Raw genomic sequence first — 6,160 nt, 5'->3', positions numbered from 1 at the left:
AGATAAATATAGCTTAACAAGAAAAGAAAGGAAGAATGGTAGAAGAAAATCTGAAATTGTTAATCGAGGTCATAGGTCTAGAAGAATAAACCCAAGAGTGGCTGGCAGGTTTAAGGCTCCCAGAATGGAATTAACTAAGGAGATAATAATCCTAGCTGCATAAAAATACCAAGTATACAATCTTCTAAAATGTTCAAAGCACTTTCAAATATAAAGTTTACTGGAAATTTTTGGCTTCCAAATGAGAATAGCATACAGAATGGGACCTGGAAGGACATGAGGAAAGATAGTAAACAATAGACTCTAATAGAAAAGGTGGTAGGACACCAAAGACAAACTGTCTGGACATCATTTATTTGGTCTAGAGCTAATCCTACTCACATGGTTCTTTTGTTGTGAGTTGTAATTATCTCCAGAAATGGTTTGTTTATTTGATGTATACTTATGCACTCTCGTTCAGAAAAAGACGCAGCCTCAGGTGGCACACAGTTCACTGTTCATTTTAGTGCCTCATTCATAGGATTGAGCAATCCCATTAACAACTAACACATTATTTTCCTGCATTCACTGATCCTGGTTATTATTCAGATTTGGATTTGCTATTGCATAAGGGTACACACAAGAGTACATTTAGAAGTTAATGCCTCATATAATACTATGTTAGGATTCAGGGTATATTAGGAAAACTAACTAGAAAAGATGAAGGAAGATGAAGAAGGAAGGAAGTGGTGAGTAATGGACTTCCTCATATTTGCATATTAAATTAAAAGACGTAATATAACTGTAAGGGTAAAAGAAATTGAAGTTAAAGCATAAAAGTTAAAGGGTAAAAGACCGGGTATTGTAAAGTTTCTAAGCTGCAAGGTCTGAGTTAAAATGTAAAGGATTAGGTATTGTTAGGTTTCTATGCTACCTGCAAAACCTGAAATTTCTGTAGCTGTTAAGACAATGCTTGGAACCGCCCAGTAAATATTTCCCCTGACTGCTTGGTTGTTTAATAACTGAAGGGCTCTGCGTGGTCGCACGTAGGCATCGCAGGGCCTAAACCAATCAGTTTGAATGTGTACCCCGCTTTAAAACTGACCTATCACCCCCGTCTGACCTGTTCCCGCCAATGAATGAACTAATCATGTTTAGGAGTTGTTGTTTGATTTTCCCGCGGTGTATAATGATTTGTTAAAGGAGACTGTGATGTATGTAAAATCCCCGCCCTCCCCAAAAAAGTGTACTTAAGCAGTGCTCAGCCCCTGCTCGGGGCTCTGGGCTGCTTTCCCTTCTCTAGTGGGCACGGAGTCCAGCATGCTGGTTCAATAAATCCCCTTCTGCCAATTGCATGAGTGGTCACTTGGTGGTCTCTTTCTCTGATGCTTCGCTGGACCCTTACATAACCAATCCCCTTTAAAATTAAAAACTTCAAATTAATTTGGCTCTCAAACTTGCTCATGCTGAGAATGGAAGCTAAGAACCTCCTCCCTCACCCAGGCAAGCACTTAGGAAACTTAAACTGTGATATATTTCTGATTAGCCCAGCCTAGCTAAATCTGTGTATGCATTTTGTCCTACTGTGCCACCCCCTCTCCTCTTATAAAAGCTATCTAGGCACCAAACTCTCTGAAGATAGAGATTTGATACAGAAAAGACCCCCTCTATCTTTCTCAGGACCTGTTTTCTTCACTAACCTTTGTCTGCAAGCTTTAGTGGACCCTCTTCCCCAGTGCTGAGAGCCATAGCCGAGTAGGAATGATGCATGGCATTTTTGGTTGAGAGGTGACGCCAGCAAGCTATTGAGATGATAATGGTTAGGTTAAGATGTGGATATTAGACCCCTGCTGTCTGCCTTGGCCTGCTACTTTGGAGCTCCCATGGGGATTCCCGGAGAGTTCCCATTGGTTGGGGAAGTGTGGGAGGAGGGATTTCTGGAGGAGGGATTTCCGGTTGGTGTGGTGTGTCCCGGGAGAAGGCCGCGTGCGTGGCGTTCGCGGGAGTTTTGGAAATAAAGTTTGTTCCTGCTTGAGTGACTCGTGATTTTGTGCCCAGCCAGACTGCGGCACCCCAGAACAGTTTTGGTGAGACAGCTAGGAGAGTCCTCTTTGCACAGTCTACACTGAGGGGAGCCACCAGGTTCTCACAGGAAGAAGAGATTCAACTGCTCGCTAGCCAAACACTCAGTTGGAACTTCAGGAAAAATCCCAGCAGTTACCCAGAGCCTCTTTGCATAAGGGGAATGTTCCTTCCTTCCCTTTCCCTGACATTAACCCATAAGTGCTTGGATGATAGAAGAAAAAGGTTTTGGGGAGCTGGACAGCTCCAGGCACTCCAGGGTCCTGGAAAATTTTTACCTCTGCCATTTGGAGCTAAAATACATGTAGCCTTTTGAATTTTGCATGATTCACTTTTGTGTTACTGTGGGAAGCCATCCTGACACGTGACTGGGCGGCTCCCTTTAAGGGTCTGAGGCGTTCTGGCTGTGTCGGAACTTTCCCGGCCCTTTCCTGATGAGAGAACCCGTCCGTGTGGGGGTGTGACTGACCACTGACCCCGGGGGCCCAATCACTGACCCTGACCTTGGAGTGCAGTCCCCCCTCAACCTTCATTGGATGGAATTATTCCCTGAATTTCTTGTTCCCCAATAAAAGGCTACTCCCTGGCATGTTCACTCTCTCTCTCTCCTGCTAGCCCTGAGTAATCCTTGGTGCCCTGCTGGGCGGTTAGAGGTTGGAGCCAGAGAGGGGAGCCGTCTTGGACCTGGCAATAGCAATAAGGTAACTGAGTCTGTGTGTTTTATTTCGATCTCTTCTAGCTAACTTTTATGCCAAGAACCTCATTAATGAAACCATTGCTCAGGCCGCATGGTGGATGTTACCAGGTGGTATGAAATAATCTATTCACCATTTGGGACTTAAATAAACCATGTGGATCTTGTGTTTTGGGTTACTGGTCAGTGTGGGCTAAGATTCAGAAATACAAAATTCTCAGCAATTATTTTTGTGTGTTTGGAGGACAGTCATTTAAGACAGAAGTAGGAAATTTGTGCAGAGCAGAACAGCTCCGGTGAAAAAATGTCTCATATAAAATCAGCTCAGGATGGCAGAGCCCTGCAAAGAGATGTCTTGCAGAACAATTTGCAGCTGGGGAGATAATAACTGATGTTTCAAGAAAGGAATGGAAACTAGGATTACCCATTGGCCAAGGTGGCTTTAACTGTTATATATCTTGCTGATAAAGAGTCTTTGAAATAAGTTGACAACGAAACAACTCATACTATAAAAGTAGAAACCAGTGACAATGAACCTTTTTTCTTTAACTGAATTTAAAGTTCTCCCAGCAAGCTGCAAAACCAGAGCAAATTCAGAAATGGATTCATACCCATGAACTTTAGAACACTGGTGTTTCTAAACATTGGGGGATCTGGTCTACATAATAAAAATGGAAAAAGTTGCAGACTTATGTTAATTGATTGCTTTGGAGGTGCCCTTCAGAAAATATATGAAGCAAATGCCAAAAGATTTTCTCAGAAAACTGTCTTGCAGCTAAGCTTACCAATTTTGGATACTCTGAAATATATTCATGAGCATGAATATGTACATGGAGATATCAAGACCTCAAATCTTCTGATCTATAGAAATCTTGACCAAGTGTACTTGGTAGATTGTGGCCTTGCTTTCCAGTACTGTCCAAAAGAGATCATGAAGAATATAAGGAGGACCCTTAAAGATATCATGACGGCACTATTGAACTCACCAGCATTGATGCCCCTCAAGACATAGTGACTTGGAAACACTTAGTTATTGCGTGCTCCATTGGTTTAGTGGCCATTTTCCCTACAAGAATAATTTGAACGATCCTATTGTGTTAGGGATTCCAAAATTAAATAGAGAAAATATTGCAGGTTTGTTGGAAAATGTGTTTCCCTGGAAAAACAAGCCTGGTGAAATTGCTGAATATATGAAAACTGAAATTACACAACTATGCTAAAAAACCTCAAAATTATCAAAAATTTGCACAATATCATTTTGCAAGGATTAAAAGCTAGAGGAAGTAAGGATGATGACAAACTGAACCTTAGTATCATGGAGAATGTTGCAGAGAATGCTAAAACAGTAACAAAGAAATGAAAGAAAGCACAGAATCTAGTGTTGGAGACATGGAATATTCAAATAGAGAAGGCCACACAAATCTGAAGTGAGGAGTACCAAGGAGCCACATATCAAAGCGTGTGTCATCCAGAGGCTAGCAGCAGAAGCTATGATAGTTCAGGAACCAGAAAGGAAGTCCAGAAGTAAGGAAAATGCTATGAACCAACTTTTTTTCCTTTTCATTTGACTTTTTCTCCTTTTCTGTTTTACTTTCATTAAGTACTTATGCCTTTAAAAAAACTTTTTATTAAAACGATTTTTTAAAAGAGTTAACATACTCTTGTAATACAGTGCAGCCTATATATCTAAATATACACTTGAGTTTAATGAAAGTGTTTTATGTGTTCTTTGTTAACTTGGCCATTGGATTAGCAGAGGCCAAAATCTGATGGCTGCAACAACAGAGATGTGTCTCTCAGAGAAGACAAATGCTCGCTGGTCCACCCAGGGAAATTTGACTAGAATCCTAGCAGAGGTGTTGAGGTGCTGCTTAAGAGTCTTTTAGGGATTCCAATACAGAAGCATAGTCCATACCTGGATAAGAAGAAACTCTTTATAGCCTGTCTGGAGGTGCAAATGAGGGCATGAACAACCGTAGACTCCTTACTGTATGGGATTTTCTGAGACTCCTAAGGGGGAAATCTCTGGCCCACTAGTGACACATTAGGAAGGAATTTTCTACAAGTGGTACATCTTACTAACACAAATACCTTGCTAGCATTGACCTTTTTTTTATACTGGGGATTGAATTCAATGGCACTCAACCACTTAACCACATTCTAGCTTTTTTTTTTTTTTTGTATTTTATTTAGCAACAAGGTCCCTCTGAAAAGGGCACACTCATACATTGCTGATGGGACTGCAAATTGGTGCAGCCAATCTGGAAAGCAGTATGGAGCTTCCTTGGAAAACTTGGAATAGAACCACCATTTGACCCAGCTATCCAACTCCTCGGTTTATACCCGAAGGACTTAAAAACAGCATATTACAGGGACAGTGTTTATAGCAGCACAATTCACAATACCTAAACTATGGAACCAACATAAATGCCCTTCAATAGATGAATGGATAGGGAAATTTTGGTATATATACACAATGGAACATTACTCAGCATTAAAAGAGAATAAAATCATGGCACTTGCAGGTAAATGGATGAAGTTGGAGAATATAATGCTAAGTGAAGCAAGCCAATCCCCCCAAATCAAAGGCTGAATGTTTTCTTTGATATGAGGATGCTGACTCATAGTGTCAATGGGGGTGGGGGAGCATGGGAGGAATGGAGGAACTTTAGATACAGGAGGGGAGGGAGGGGGCAAGAGGGTAAGAATAATGGTGGAATGAGTTAGACATCATTACCTAAGTACATGTATGAAGACATGAATGGTGTGAAAATACTTTGTGTACAATCAGTGACTTGAAAAATTGTGCTTTATATGTGTAATATGAAATGAATTGCTTTCATGTATAACAAATTAGAATAAATAAATAATTTAATTAAAAAAAACAAATTTTTCTTAATTCTTCCAACTATGATATTGAAGCTCAGGGTCCCTGATTGTAAGTAATAAATAGTAACTGGATGGCATTATGATCTCATCTATATTAGAGAAGAGAATTTCTTTTGATAGAGAAGATAATTTTTTTCAAGTTACTCAACTATCAATAAAAGTTGTGGATTCCTTATGAAAAAAAAAGAAAGAAAGTAAATACATAATCAAGGAAGACTGGGCTGGGGATATAGCTCAATTGGTAGAGTGCTTACCTGCCTTGCATGCACAAGGTCCTGGTTCAATTCCCAGAACACCACACACACACACACACACATAAAAAAAAAAAAAAAGAAGAAGACTGCAGGCAGGCTCAAGAGAGATGACTTTTAAGGGTAAAGCACAGAATACCTGAATGAACGTGGGCCATCTTAAGAGTGAGAAAAACAAGTGTTTGGGTTTCCTGATTCTTATTTTAAAGGGAACTCAGTGGAGAGAAAGCATGGGAAGATATATAAAAATGCTATCAGTCTGGTG

The 6,160-nt window shown here is 40.4% G+C and overlaps 1 pseudogene; it reads left to right on the top strand.

Moving 5' to 3' along the window:
• Positions 1-699: 699 nt before the first annotated feature.
• LOC124102689 (serine/threonine-protein kinase VRK1-like) lies at positions 700-4,186 on the top strand (annotated as a pseudogene).
• Positions 4,187-6,160: the final 1,974 nt, after the last annotated feature.

Source organism: Marmota monax, unplaced genomic scaffold, assembly GCF_021218885.2.
Source record: "Marmota monax isolate L192 unplaced genomic scaffold, Marmota_monax_Labrador192_F-V1.1 WCK01_AAM20220418_F8-fsc00002, whole genome shotgun sequence".
Taxonomy (NCBI): domain Eukaryota; kingdom Metazoa; phylum Chordata; class Mammalia; order Rodentia; family Sciuridae; genus Marmota; species Marmota monax.
Note: the sequence above shows the minus strand (reverse complement) of the source record. Positions and strands in the feature narration are given on the sequence as shown.